Here is a 15645-nt window from a genome sequence, read left to right as displayed (position 1 = left end):
GTGGCAAGGAGGAGGCTCTGTCATCATGTGCCTCATCCTCCTCTCCATCATCCCCTTGATCATCACCATCATCTTCTCCCTCCCTGATCCTCCTCACCATCCCCTCATCCTCACCATCATCTTTTCCCTCTCTCATCCTTCTCCCCCTCCTTCCCCTCATCTTCCTCCTCCCCTTCTTCCCCTCCTCATCAAGGCCCACCTTCACCATTGGAATCAGCTCCTGCTCAGTCTCTGGACCTGCCTGCAGGTTTGATGAGGCAAAAAGAGGAGGCTAAATTTGCTTAAAGAGGTCAGTGTGGGGACAACAAGAAAGCAAGATTAAAAAGAGAGGCAGAAGCACAAATTCCTAGCAGACAAAGCCTACTACCAAGTATCTGAGACTCAGCTAATTCTGCCAGAAACATGAGTGGATGGGTGGACTGAGGCAAGGGCTTTCTCACCTATTCCCTACCAGCACCAGAATCTTTGAATTACAGCAGATCTTTGAAAGTACCAAGGGGCACCAAGTTTCTAAGACCCTGTCCCACATTTATTTCCTTTTCTAGTTGAACAGTTCAGTTCAGTTCAGTTGCTCAGTCGTGTCCGACTCTTTGCAACCCCATGAATCGCAGCACGCCAGGCCTCCCTGTCCATCACCAACTCCCGGAGTTCACTCAGACTCGCGTCCATCGAGTCAGTGATGCCATCCAGCCATCTCATCCTCTGTCGTCTCCTTCTCCTCCTGCCCCAATCCCTTCCAGCATCAGAGTCTTTTCCAATGAGTCAACTCTTCGCATGAGGTTCAACAAGGACACTATTTTGTGCTTGTTTGGTGAGATTTTGAAGACAGTTTTCTTCTGGACAAAGGATGGTTTTACCAGATAATTCAGGCATCTACTGGGTGTCCACCAACATGTCCTCCTAGGAAATGGATGGTGTAAGAGTGTTGATTCATTAAGTAAACAAAGGAACAGCAAAATATCACACACCCAGAGGCAGTGGGCCCCCTGGACAGGGAGGCAGGGCTAACTCAGAAGGATTCACCTTAGGACAGACAGTGAATCCTGAACTTCACCAGCATGTGGGAGCCCCTCTACTCCTATACTTCTTTATTTTTGTCTAGGAATTTTATGTATTGAAAGTTAATTTATAATGTGTTAGTTTCAAATATACAAAGTGATTCAGTTATTTATATATATATATATATATTCAGATTATTTTCCACTATAGGATATTACAAGATATTGTAAAAGCTGTATATTGTATATTGTCACCCTGCTTTCTAAACTTGTATGTAGAGTACATTATGTGAAATGCCAGGCTGGCTGAAACACAAGCTGGAATCAAGATTGCCAGAAGAACTATCAGTAACCCCAGGTATGCAAATGACACCAACCATATGGCAGAAAATGAAGAGGAACTAAAATGCCTCTTGATGACAGTGAAAGAGAAGAGTGAAAAAGCTGGCTTAAAACTCAGCATTCAAAAAATGAAGAATATGACATCAGGTCCCATCATCTCATGGCAAACAGATGGGGAAACAATGGAAACAGTGACAGACTTTATTTTCTTGGGCTCCTAAGTCACTGTGGATGGTGACTGCAGCCATGAAATTAAAAGACACTTGCTCCTTGGAAGAAAAGCTATGACCAAACTAGACAGCATATTAAAAAGCAGAGACATTACTTTGCCAACAAATGTCCATATAGTCAAAAGCTATGGTTTTTCCAGTAGTCATGTATGGATATGAGAGCTGGACAATAAAACAAGGCTGAGCAACACAGCCTTCAAACTGTGGTGCTGGAGAATGCTCTTGAGAGACTCTTAGACTGCAAGGAGATCCAACCAGTCCATCCTAAAGGAAATCATCCTGAATATTCATTGGAAGGACTGATGCTGAAGCTCCAATACTTTAGCCACCTGATTCAAAGAGCCGACTCATTGGAAAAAAATCCCTGATGCTGGAAAAGATTGAGGGCAGGAGGAGAAAGGGTCAACAGAGGATGAGATGGTTGGATGGCATCACTGACTCAATGGACGTGAGTTTGAGCAAACTCTGGGAGATGGTGAAGGACAGGAAAGCCTGGTGTGCTGCAGTCCATGGAGCTGCAAAGAGTTGGACACAACTGAGCAACTGAACAACAAGATAGAGTTCCTGTGCTATAGAGTAGGTCCTTGTTGTTTACCTATTTTATATATAGTAGTATTTATGTTAATTCCAAGTTAATTTATCTCTACCCCACCCCCATGCTTCTGCTCTGAGGCTAATGTCCTAAGAAGACATCCCAGGATTTAACAACCAAGCTCCATTTGTGCCTTTCCCCATGCTGGGGCCTGGCCTCCCGAGTTCCCAGCAAGCACAGGTTCCACTGAAAGTGAAAAGCCCCCTCAGGTGAATATCACCACATTCATCAGATGCTGACATAGCCCTTCATCACACCTGCCTCTCTTTCCCTTTTCTCCACCTCCCAGAATGAGGAAGGGTTTCTTTTCTGCTGAGCCCACAACTGATGAGTTTCAAGGTGCAACATGACATTAAAACTGCCCTGGTGGGGCAGTTGCCATGGTGCCCTGGAGGGCCACTCAGCTCCCTCCTCACACCCAGCCTGCAGCTCCTTAGGCAAAAAGGCAGAATGCCCTTAAGATCATGAGCAGAGGCATTGAAATCTCACTTCAGTCAACCCCACCAAGTATTCAACTTACATACTCCCTTATCAACCCTGGTCACTGGGGGTTAAAATAAGAGCTCTAGAGGGCAGGACTGGTGAAAGGAGAAGAGCATACAAAGCACCTGCCAATCTATAAGACAGAAAATAAGCCCCTGGGAACTGTAAATATCTGTTTAATGTATAAATGAACAAATACAAGCAGCTCGAGTATGGCATAGGCCTCTTAAGGGACATTTTCTGAAAAGATATGGTTGATATTAATAACTGGGATGCTTGATGTGTCATTTTCTGCCTTCCAAGATGCTTTCCTGTGTTATCACACTTGGTCTTTGAAAAAGAAAGGGCACTAGAACTGGGCTGGGAAATTATTTCCATTTTGCAGCTGAGAAAAGGAAGGCATGATGAGTTTCCCTATTTGAGCAACTCAGACTTGAGTGGAGGTCTTGGAGGGAAGCCCTCTCCCACCTTCTGTAAAGGCTCAGCCACAGGCCCTCCCCCGCCCCCCCGCCCCAGCAGGAGCCACTGAACACCTGAGGGGCTGCTGGGGACTCAGGCATCCCAAATCCCTCCTCCATGCCTCCATGGAGTCCATGCTTCCACTCCCTGGGGCCTCAAACAATGAAATATTTATTTGGTGATAAGACCATGCCCTTCAGATCAAATGGCTGCTCTTGCCTGGATTCAGTTCAGTTTCACAGTTATGTCCAACTCTTTGTGACCCCATGGACTGCAGGATGCCAGGCTTCCCTGTCCATCACCAACTCCTGGAGATTACTTAAACTCATGTCCATCAAGTTGGTGATGCCATCCAAACATCTCATCCTCTGCTTTCCCCTTCTCCTTCCACCTTCAATCTTTCCCAGCATCAGGATCTTTTCATGAGTCAGTTCTTTGCATCAGGTGGCCACAGTACTGGAGTTTCAGCTTCAGCATCAGTCCTTCCAATGAACACTCAGGACTGATTTCCTTTAGGATGGATTGGTTGGATCTCCTTGCAGTTCAAGAGTCTCTCAAGAGTCTTTTCCAACACCACAATTTGAAAGCATCAATTCTTCAGCACTCAGCTTTCTTTACAGTCCAATTCTCACATCCATACATGACTACTGGAAAAACCATAGCTTTGACTAGACAGATCTTTGTTGGCAAAGTGATGTCTCTGCTTTTTAATATACTATCTAGGTTGGTCATAATTTTTCTTCCAAGGAGCAAGCATCTTCTAATTTCATGGCTGCAGTCACCATCTGCAGTGATTTTGGAGCCCCCCAAAATAAAGTTTCTCACTGTTTCCATTGTTTCCACATCTATTTGCCATGAAGGGATGGAATCGGATGCCATGATCTTCGTTTTCTGAATGTTGAGCTTTAAGCCAACTTTTTCACTCTCCTCTTTCACTTTCATCAAGAGGCTCTTTAGTTCTTCTTCACTTTCTGCCATAAGGGTGGTGTCATCTGCATATCTGAGGTTCTTGATATTTCTCCCAGCAACCTTGATTAAAGCTTGTGTTTCTTCCAGTCCAGCGTTTCTCATGATGTACTCTGCATAGAAGTTAAATAAGTATGGTGACAATATACAGTCTTGACATATTCCTTTCCCAATTTGGAACCAGTCCGTTGTTCCATGTCCAGTTCTAACTGTTGTTTCTTGACCTACATACATATTTCTTAGAAGGCAGGTCAGGTGGTCTGGTATTCCCATCTCTTTCAGAATTTTCCGCAGTTTGTTGTGATCCACACAGTCAAAAGCTTTGGCATAGTCAATAAAGCAAAAGTAGATGTTTTTCTGGAACTCTCTTGCTTTTTCCATGATCCAGCGGATGTTGGCCATTTGATCTCTGGTTCCTCTGCCTTTTCTAAAACCAGCTTGGACATCTGGAAGTTCACATACTGTTGAAGCCTGGCTTGGAGAATTTTGAGCATTACTTTGCTAGCGTGCAAGATGAGTGCAATGGTGTGGCAGTTTGAGCATTCTTTGGCATTGCCTTTCTTTGGGATTGGGATGAAAACTTACCTTTTCCAGTCCTATAGCCACTGCTGAGTTTTCCACATTTGCTGGCATATTGGGTGCAGCACTTTCACAGCATCATCTTTTAGGATTTGAAACAGCTCAACTGGAATTCCAGCACTTCTACTAGTTTTGTTTGTAGTGATGCTTCCTAAGACCCACTTGACTTCACATTCCAGGATGTCTGGCTTTAGGTGAGTGATCACACCATCATGACTATCTGGGTCATAAAGATCTTTTTTGTATAGTTCTATGTATTCTTGCCACCTCTTCTTAATATCTTCTGCTTCTGTTAGGGCCATACCATTTCTATCCTTTATTGTGCCCATCTTTGCATGAAATGTTCTCTTGGTATCTCTAATTTTCTTGAAGAGACTGCTAGTCTTTCCCATTCTATTGTTTTCCTTTATTTCTTTGCATTGATCACTGAGGAAGGCTTTCTTATCTCTCCTTGCTATTCTTTGGAACCCTGCATTCAAATAGGTATATCTTTCCTTTTCTCCTTTGCCTTCAGCTTCTTGTCTTTTCACAGCCATTTGTAAGGCCTCCTCAGACAGCCATTTTGCCTTTTTGCATTTCTTTTTCCTGTGGATGGTCTTGATCACTGCCTCCTGTACAATGTCACAAACCTCCATCCATAGTTCTTCAGGCACTCTATCAGATCTAATCCCTTGAATCTATTGGTCACTTCCACTGTATAATCATAAGGGATTTGATTTAGGTCATACCTGAATGGTCTAGTGGTTTTCCCTACTTTCTTCAATTTAACTCTGAATTTGGCAATAAGGAGTTCATATGCGAGCCACAGTCAGCCTCCGGTCTTTGTTAACTGTATAGAGCTTCTCCATCTTTGGCTGAAAAGAATATAATCAGTCTGATTTCGGTGTTGATCATCTGGTGATGTCCATGTGTAGAGTCTTCTCTAGTGTTGTTGGAAGAGGGTGTTTGCTACAACCAGTGCATTCTCTTGACAGAACTCTATTAGCCTTTTCCTTGCTTTATTCTGTACTCCTAGGCCAAATTTGCCTGTTACTCCAGATATCTCTTGGAGAAGGCAATGGCACCCCACTCCAGTACTCTTGCCTGGAAAATCCCATGGATGGAGGAGCCTAGTAGGCTGCAGTCCATGGGGTCGCTAAGAGTCGGACACGACTGAAGCGACTTCACTTTGACTTTTCACTTTCATGCATTGGAGAAGGAAATGGCAACCCACTCCAGTATTCTTGCCTAGAAAATTCCAGGGACGGGGGAGCCCGGTGGGCTGCCGTCTATGGGGCCACACAGAATCGGACACGACTGAAGCGACTTAGCAGTAGCAGCCAGATATTTCTTGACTTCCTTCTTTTGCATTCCAGTCCCCTATAATGAAAAAGACATCTTTTAGGGGTATTACTTCTAGAAGGTCTTGTAGGTCTTCATAGACCCATTCAACTTCAACTTCTTCAGCATTACTGGTCAGGGCATAGACCTGGATTACTGTGATACTGAATGGTTTGCCTTGGAAATGAACAGAGATCATTCTGTTGTTTTTGAGATTGCATCCAAGTACTGCATTTCAGACTCTTCTGTTGACTATGGCTACTCCATTTCTTCTAAGGGATTCTTGCCCACAGTAGTAGATATAATGGTCATCTGAGTTAAATTCACCCATTCCAGTCCATTTTAGTTTGCTGATTCCCAAAATGTCGACGTTCACTCTTGCCATCTCCTGTTTGACCACTTCCAATTTGCCTTGATTCATGGACCTAACATTCCAGGTTCCTATGCAATATTGCTCTTTACAGCATCAGACCTTGCTTCCATCACCAGTCACATCCACAACTGAGTGTTGTTTTTGCTTTGGCTCCATCTCTTCATTCTTTCTGGAGTTATTTCTCCACTGATCTCCAGTAGCATATTGGGCACCTACCGACCTGAGGAGTTCATCTTTCAGTGTCCTATCTTTCTGCCCTTTCATGCTGTTTATGGCATTCTCAAGGCAAGAATACTGAAGTGGTTTGCCATTCCCTTCTCCAGCGGACCACGTTTTGTCAGAACTCTCCATGACCTGCCATCTTGGTTGGCCCTATATGGCATGGCTCATGGCTTCACTGAGTTAGACAAGGCTGTGGTCCATGTAATCAGACTGGTTAGTTTTCTGTGATTGTGGTTTTCAGTCTGTCTGCCCTCTGATGGCTTATGGAAGAGGTTTATGAAAGCTTCCTGGTGGGAGACACTGAATGAGGGGGAAACTGGGTCTTGTTCTGATGGGTGGGGCTATGCTCAGTGTATCTTTAATCCAATTTTCTGTTGATGGGGGGCGGGCACTGTGTTCCCTCCCTGTTATTTGACCTGAGGCCAAACTATGGTGGAGGTAATGAAGATAATGGCAACCTTTCTTCAAAAGGTCCCACGCACGCACTGCTACACTCAACCCCTCAACCCTGCAGCAGGCCACTGCCACATGTCACTGCTGGAGACTCCTGGACACTCATGGGCAAGTCTGGGTCAGTCTCTTGTGGGGTTACTGCTCCTTTCTCCTGGGTCCTGGTGCACACAAGGTTTTGTGTGTGACCTCTCAGAGTCTGTTTCCCAGTCCTGTATAAGTTCTGGCAGCTCTATGGTCGGGTTAACGGCGACCTCCTCCAAGAGGGCTTAGCCACACCCAGGTCTACTGCACCCAGAGTCCGTGTCCCTGCAGCAGTCCACTTCTGACCCACACCTCTGCAGGAGAAACTCAAACACAGTTCTGTCTCAGTCTCTGCGGGGTCTCTGGGTCCCGGTGTGCACAAGGTTTTTTTGAGCCCTCTGAGCATCTCTAGTGGGTATGGGGTTTGAGTCAAAATGTGATTTTGCCCCTCCTACCGTCTTGCTGGGGCTTCTCCTTTGCCCTTGGATGTTGGGTAGCTCCTCAAAGTCACTCTAGTGCCACACAGCCAGATTACCTTACAGTAAAGTAGATGCAGTGTCAGTGTCTGCTGCCCCCACATGCTGGAACGTCACCCACTCCAGCTTGCATGGAGAATTGCCCCTGACCTCAACCCTCTGGCAGGGAGGCAGAACCACCAGGAGGAAGATTCCTGGCTCTGAGGAGTAAGAGAGAGAGCGCAGGCCTTGTACCTCTGGACCCCAGACACCCACCCGCTCAGGACCCGCCAGCTCTGGCCTTTCCCTCTCTTGGAACTGGCCTGACGTTTCTGCAAATCACTGTCACTGCCTGCAGCAACCCACAAGATCCTCTCCCCAAAAGGGCTGCCTAGTGAGCAGAAGACAACCTTCTTATTGTTGGGGAACATTCAGGGTAAAAAGCATAGGTTACAAAGTCTGAAGAAGGAGGGAAGATTGTTCATAGGCACTGTCCCAGGGATTCCTTCCTAATTTACCCTGAGAATCCTTTTGGCCTCAGGCTCCTGATGGGCATCAACGTGCTTCCCTCCTGTTGGCTCACCAGCCCAGATGCACCGTCGGGCATGCAAATACCACTGTGCCCACAAGCCCTGGTATTCCGAAGAGCCCCAGGCTCAGCCTGCTTTAGAGTAATTTTAAAGCTGAAGTGAAATAACATGTAAGAAACACAGGTAATGTAGCTATGTGGTAACCAGGTTAGTTGTCATTGTGCTAGGTTTTTTCCATTTGACTCACCTCCATGTATTCTCAGCTCCAGGAGCTGACCCTGGAGGAAAGTGCCATTGTGAGCACCCTTGCTGGCTGGCTTCTGGTTTTGCCAACAGGAGGCAGGAGAAATGGGCAGGGATTTCTTCCCCACTCCCTCCCTGTTCTGGGGCCCTGTCTCTGGAAGCCCTTCCTTGTAGCCCGTAGGCCACAGTCCTGCTAGGTCAGGCACCGAGACTTCCTCCTGTTCTTTGCCCTTACAAAAGTAATGGTGCCCCCGATGCAAGTCTTCAGGTACCACAATGCTCCCTATCTGTTTCCCTCATGCCCACTGCTGTCGATCCTTTCATTAGTCTTTCTATTTGAACCACCTGGGATAAATTCTGTTTTCCTGGCAGACCCCTGACTGATGAACTTATAGACATCTGCACCTGTGTCTACCCAGCTGACGTGGCCCGCCTTGGCCTCACTGGTCACTGAGAGGAGAGGAAGATAGTGTCCAGTGTTGGTTAACAGAATCTGCAGTGCAGAGCTTCCAAACCCCCAGCAGGGCCAGCTGGCCCCTCCTTCCTCTGCTTCTTTCTAGTGCCCTAGCTGCACTGTCTTATAAGGCAGCTCAGCGTGGGCTGCCAGTAATCTGACATCAGAATGGAAGAATACAGAGGCCTCAGAGGTTCTGCATTTTCTGGAATCTAATGATTCTGCTGATCCTCTGGTGTTTGGCAATTGCTATTTCAATTCCAAGATGCTTAAATCACTTCTTTGTTCTTTCCGCTGTGTAACTAGGGCGCCACTATGAGTCTGGAGCAATTGCTGTTTGAGGTAGGCGTTTTTATTGGGGGGAGTGGATTACGTAGGGTTGTTTTGTTCTGGAGGACTCAAACCATGTGCTTGGAAGAATGTCAAGTTTGTTTGGGGCTTTTCTACTATAGGAGGTCCACAGCTGACCCTTTCTTCAAATGGTGCTTCTTCTGTCCATCTGTTTCTAGCATTACTTCCTCGTTTCAGGGTGGGTGTCTAGTTTGGGAGCTCCAAGGCCTCACCTCCCTCCAGCTTCCGGGTAGTTGCAAGCTTGTCTGCCAAATTCACTCATGATATATGTATTTACTGAAGGCCTGCCTATTGCCAGGGAGACTGGGCACAGGAAAACAATGGTGACCAAACACTGTCCCTGCCCTTCAGGACCTCATAGTCTAGCAAGAAGGGAATACAGGGAAAGCTCAGCGAACTACCAGGAGCACCAGAAGGGGAGAGCTGTGGGGGGTCAGACTGGGTTCTGCCTCCTCACTGTCAGCGTTCTAAGGCCGGGATCAGGTTCACAGCTAGCCCATTTTCCACACCTCAGAGGAAATGTGCTTCATAAATAAGTAACCACACCTGCTACTATGCAAATAAGCTCAGCTCTGCTCTTGAACAGCCAGGTTCACATTTCCACTAGCCTTTTCTCTCCAGATTCCACATTCTGTGCTGTTATTTATCAGTCTTTAGTTACCGAATGAGACAGCCAAAGTCGAAAAGAAAGGACCATTTGAAGGACCTTTACCTGGCCCCCATGTGCCTGGGTTCCCTTCAGGGGCTACTGGTTACCCTGGCCCAGTCTCATGCAAAAAAAAACCAACAAAAGACAAAGACTGCAGAAAATACCGACTCCACTAAGACTAAGCAAAGGGTGGGAGGCAGTGGGGGGAGGGGTTGGGAAACAGGAGAGTTAACTCAGCAGGAAACCACTCTTGCCCCAGTGGACTCCCTGAGCATTTCAGATGCAACTCAAGTCCTGACTCACCTTCACTGGCCTCACAGTAGAGCCTCACAGAGGCTAAGGACGGCCAGAAGACGGGCTGCTAAGAATTTTCTGGTTTCAGTTCAGGCTGCTTTCCAAAATTATCTGGGGAGTCAAGAGACATTTCAGGTTATGCCATAACTAATCCACACATCTTGCATTTATTTGGGAAAGGAGGCACCAATCTTCTATGTGGGTGGGATAGGAAGTGAAGACTAGGGAATCTAGTATCCCCTTTTGTTCCCATTTTCCTTTGTGAAAACCCTTCAAATCAAAAAGTCATTGAATGTTGAAGGTGAAAAAAGATGTTGGGAATCACTTGGTCCAGTGGCCTGTCCTCATTTCAGACAGCTAATCGAGAAAACAGGCTGTGATCAAAGTCCCACAAGCTAGAGGCTGAGCTGACCCGGGCTCCAGGCCAGCTGCACTACTGCCCTGGGAATTCAGGCACAAGGTATTGGCAGAGGGTAGAGGGGGAATGGAAGAAGGCAATGGCAACCCACTCCAGTACTCTTGCCTGGAAAATCCCATGGACGGGGGAGCCTGGTAGGCTGCAGTCCATGGGGTCACTAAGAGTCGGATATGACTGAGCAACTTCACTTTGACTTTTCACTTTCATGCATTGGAGAAGGAAATGGCAACCCATTCCAGTGTTCTTGCCTGGAGAATCCCAGGGACAGCGGAGGCTGGTGGGCTGTCATCCATGGGGTCGCACAGAATCGGACACAACTGAAGCAACTTAGCAGCAGCAGAGGGGGAATGTGTGGCCATTAGGGGAATAATGGAAAAACTCTGAGGAGGGAGAAATCAGCTGATACTCAGCTTGTCATCCAAGCTGGCTGTCACGAGGCTCAAATTGGAAGCAGGTGAATCTGCTTGATGAGAGTTGAAGGGAAGTGAGGAAGAGCAGGAAGGAGGGAGGGGCGGAGAGAGGAAAGAATATATTTCAGAATCAACAGAATCTGTGACTCTGTGTACTAACTAGGGCGGCAAGGGTTGGATAGGAACAACAGTAAGGGAAATATGTTCCTGCAGGAGGGAAAATTGCTTCTTACATAATAAGTAAAGGGCAAAAGTAATCTTAAAGTGAGTAGAAGGTTGGGAAAGCTGCCTGTGGTTAACATGGGGATGCACCCCTAGGTGCCCTTTCCTGAATGGAGGGTTTATTCCCTCACGTGGTGGGAATGCGGCTGGAAGGAGACCCCCCCTGCCCCCGGCCAGCTGTCAGCCTTCTTTGGGGAATGCCTGAGCTAAAGGAAGCTGCTCTGCCCAAGGTCATGCTTTTTCTTCAGTGGCTGCCACTTCTTCAGTGGCCCAACCCTCTTGCCCCGACTGGGGACACCTGAAAGGGGCCAGCGCAGCCTCAGAGCTTTCCATGTAGTCAGCTGAGTTCTCTGTTGGGGTTGCTTCAAAGCTCACCTTCTCCCTCAGTCTGATCCTACTTTCCCCCCTTCCCTCTCACAGCATTCATACCAAGAGCGCCCTCTAGAAAACAGCCTGTATGCAAATCTTCATCTCAGAATTAGCTTGTGTGCTAAGTAGCTGAGTCGTATTCCACTCTTTGCGACCCCATGGACTGCAGCCTGCCAGCTCCTCTGTCCGTGGGATTCTCCAGGCAAGAATACTAGAGTGGGTTGCCATTTCCTTCTCCAGGGGATCTTCCCGATCCAGGGATCGAACCCACGCCTCCTGCAGCTCCTACATTGCAGACAGACTCTTTACCATCTGAGGCACTAGAGAAGCCCTCAGAATCGGCCTGAGGGAACCCAAATGGCAACACTGCATATCTAAGTAACACACAGGGTGCCACTGAAGGCAGAGATAAAGCTCTCGTGAAGTTGGTCAAGCCACTCCCACCTGTGAAAGCATGTGGATTTGGAGATGCAGTTAAGGCTCTGTCTAGGCGACAGGTTGTCACCTCACCGCCATTCAAATGGCGGAGCAGTGAGACAGAACAGGCCATTCCTTTCCTTGCAGGGCCACACCCTACCTGAGCCAACCAGACAGAATCAAGTTCAGGCAATTCTTAAACACCTTTAAAGAAGATTCCAAAACCACTCTTGTAGCTGGCACCCCATGTAAAGCTGAGAAACCTTAATTAACTATCAGAAATGTTCCCCTACAATAAATTTAAATTCCTCATACCCTGTAGGTTTTCTTTTTGCTCTCTTAGGCAGAGGTAGAAAACATAAGCTTGTTTAGTGACAACTCATGATTCATCTTCAATCTCTTCAAGGTGAACAAGCCCATTTCCACTATTTTTTTCCTTTTTGCAAACAGTTATACTTTTCATCCTGTCACCATGTCTGTGGCTTTCCCTAACAGCCATAAAGAAATCTCTCTCAAAGAGAGAGGTTTTGTCCATTTCTCTTCTATTAGACTTAGCTTTATCATCCTGCATGGCAAACAGCAAAATAAGGCAACACCAACAAGCCAACAAGGGCACTGTCCTTGGTTTCTACTCTTCAAAGTCAGCATTCCCCCAGCCTGAAGATATAAAAGGGCTTCTAACTGAAGAGGTGGGAGGCAAAAAGGATAAACTTGAGGCTGCACAATTCCCAAGAACAGAGAAGCTACTGTGCCCCCCCCCCCCCCGCCCCGCCCCGCGATAACTGAAGTAGGGTCGTATTCTGCAGAACTTGCCAGAGGCAGGCAGCTCAGGTTCTGGGGTTGTGTGCTTCTGCCTATGAGAGAAATCGAGGCACATCAGTTCTTTCTTTCTTGCCAAGAATCCTTGAAATATTTATATTTCTGAGTTATGAACTGAAAGTGAGATAAGCCCTGTTCTATTTTCTTGTTTTCCTGCACTTATCTCCGGACGTTTCCTGGATCTGTGTGGTAAAATAACGATATAAGTAGGGGAGAGAAATAAAGGAAGTACATTCAATTATTTGGCTATCTTTGGCCCACAGAATAATTATTATGTTTTACTGTGGATTGGTAGGGTTTTTACACTAATTAGGAAAATTTACACCAATGGTTTTAATGACGTGGCAAGGCCCGGAGACACTTCTGCTTGACCCCGCTAGTTGTGGTGCAGCGGGTCGGGGAGCAGGGCGCGCTACCGCCATCTAGTGGATAAAGGCCAGAATGCCGCTAAACACCCTACATGGCAAGGACAGCCTCACACAACAAAGAATTGTCTGTCTAAAATGCTTTGGTTTGGTTTGTTTGGGCTGTGCTGGGTTTTCATTGCTGCACAGGCTTTTCTCTAGTTGTGGCGAGTGGGAGGTTACTGTCTAGTTGTGGTGCACGGGCTTCTCACTGCGGTGGCTTCTCTTGTTGCGGAGCACAGAGGTTAGCTTGTGTGCCAAGCAGTTGTGGTGCTAAGTGGTGCTTAGTTGCTCCATGGTATGTGGGATCTTCCCAGACCAGGGATTGAACCTAAGTCTAATGCATTGGCAGGTGGATTCTTTACCACGGAGCCACAGGGAAGCACCTCCCCAAAATGTTACAGTGCTGTGACTGAGAAAGTCTGACTTACAAATAATTTCATGTCCATATACTCACGTCTTCAGGAAGCTTCAAGCATTGCTGATTTTCCTACTCTTCATACTCAGTGGGCCTGGGAAAATTACAAGCTGCTTGACCAACAAGGCACTGTCTTATTTTTGATGGAGACAGAGCTGAGGAACAAAGACAAGTGAAACCCAAATGTGAAGTGAAAGCAAGCTGACCTTGGCTCATGGGTTCCCTTCAAAAGCAATTATATACTTTATGTGTAGGAATCTGTGAGCAGAAGGGCTGGAGCTAGTGGTGAAGAACCCGCCTGCCAATGCAGGAAGTGTAAGAAATGCGGGTTTGATCCCTGGGTCAGGAAGATCCCCTGGAGGAAGGCATGGCCACTTCAGTAATCTCGCCTGGAGAATCCCATGAAAAGAGGAGCCTGGTGGGCTATAGTCCAAAAGGGTCGCAAAGAGTCGGACACAATTGAGTGACTGAGTACAGCACAGCATAGCACACATGAGCAGAAGGGCTGATAAGAAAATAACAAGGAATTCTTATAATTACTTCCTAGATCAGCGTTTTGTTTACAGGCACAAAGACATACCTCTTGTTTTCAATTCTCATCCCCAAACTCTGAATCAAGGATTGAATATGGTGTAAGCAGAATAACCAGATACTCTCTTCAGTTGGTTTTGAAACCACTTCAGTGATTTTAAGAAAACAGACTTTCTACAATCTGGCAGTAAATTGACCAGCCTGGGATATTTTTGCATATACATTTCTTACTTTTCTGAAGAAAAGACTGGTGTGCCAGAATTTTTCAAAGCTAAAATTATGGTATAAGCAACAACTCTGCAGGCAGCCTGTGCTTCAACATGCAAAAGCAGAAACAGGAAAGTCAGCCAGGCTAGGAGGGCCTGGTCAGGCATATGCCAGTGTGGGATCACTGCATGACGGGCAGGATCCCACTACAATACCGCCTTTGAAATGCCTTGAAAAGCAATCTTATGTCTAGAAAATAAAGTCCTCAACTCCAGGCCCGAACTCACCCCACTCATCCCACTCTCATCCCTACTCTAACTGAAAAGCTCAAAAAGAGAAAAAGTGCTAGGATTTAAAACATTTTAATGTAGAATAACTTTTTTTTAAAGGGCCATCTCCTTAAGAATACAAATCCCCTGAGAACAGTCCTCAAGGAGGCTTCTGGGAAGCTGGCTGGCCAGGGAGCCCGAGGAATCTGTCTCCCCACCTAGATGACAATTGCAGAACCTATCTGACATACTATTCTGGGACTCTGGAGTCTACTGAGGGCTTGCAACTTCCAGAGGAAGGCTTGGGCAGTAAAGTGCAATTGATTTCAGCCAATTTTAGCTCTTAGTACAGTAGCAGCTCGGAGAAGGCAATGGCACCCCACTCCAGTACTGTTGCCTGGAAAATCCCATGGACGGAGGAGCCTGGTAGGCTGTAGTCCATGAGGTCGCTAGGAGTCAGACACAACTGAGCGACTTCACTTTCACTTTTCACTTTCATGCATTGGAGAAGGAAATGGCAACCCACTCCAGTGTTCTTGCCTGGAGAATCCCAGGGACAGGGTAGCCTGGTGGGCTGCCGTCTATGGGGTCGCACAGAGTCGGACATGACTGAAGCGACTTAGCAGCAGCAGCAGCACAGTAGCAGCTACCCATTCCACACCCCCAGCCCCATGGCAGGCAGCTGTGCACTTGTTCCTGGAGCACCTGCAGATAGCTTGCAGAAGCCAGGTTGGGCAAGAAGAACCCTGTCTTCCAAATACAGGGTGCTCTGAACTCTGATTGCCACTCACTAATTGAGCTCAATAAAGAGGCCTTTGACTATTATTGTTTCACCTCCCTCCATTGTTGCAAGTCCCTCCCTGTTCCAGCTGAATGAAATGACTTCCAGGGGATTTAAAAGCCCAAAACTCACTCTTTTCCTCCTTCCATTTTTTTCTTTTTCCTTTTTTGAAGGACAGTTACAAAAGAGTAGGACATTCAAAAGCAACTCCATATATAGTGGAAGTTAGAAAGTCATTGTGCACACTTAGAGGAAAGATGGGCTCAGAAAAGATGTGAGAAGACTCTAAGTTTACACCTCAAACAGATCTCTGGCACAGAGATGGCCTACAACAATTAAAACAGAAAACCCTGGGGACCAGAGAGA

General features: G+C 46.7%; 1 long non-coding RNA gene across 1 annotated transcript; it reads right to left on the bottom strand.

The window, feature by feature from the left end:
* Positions 1-507: 507 nt before the first annotated feature.
* LOC132659405 (uncharacterized) lies at positions 508-12536 on the bottom strand. Its single transcript, XR_009599832.1, has 2 exons — positions 10024-12536; positions 508-900 (listed from the first exon to the last, which is right to left on the bottom strand). It is a non-coding gene; the product is annotated as an uncharacterized LOC132659405 (long non-coding RNA).
* Between the last annotated feature and the right edge of the window lie 3109 nt (positions 12537-15645).

This window comes from Ovis aries, chromosome 3, assembly GCF_016772045.2.
Source record: "Ovis aries strain OAR_USU_Benz2616 breed Rambouillet chromosome 3, ARS-UI_Ramb_v3.0, whole genome shotgun sequence".
Taxonomy (NCBI): Eukaryota; Metazoa; Chordata; class Mammalia; order Artiodactyla; family Bovidae; genus Ovis; species Ovis aries.
This window is presented reverse-complemented; position numbering and strand designations above follow the sequence as displayed.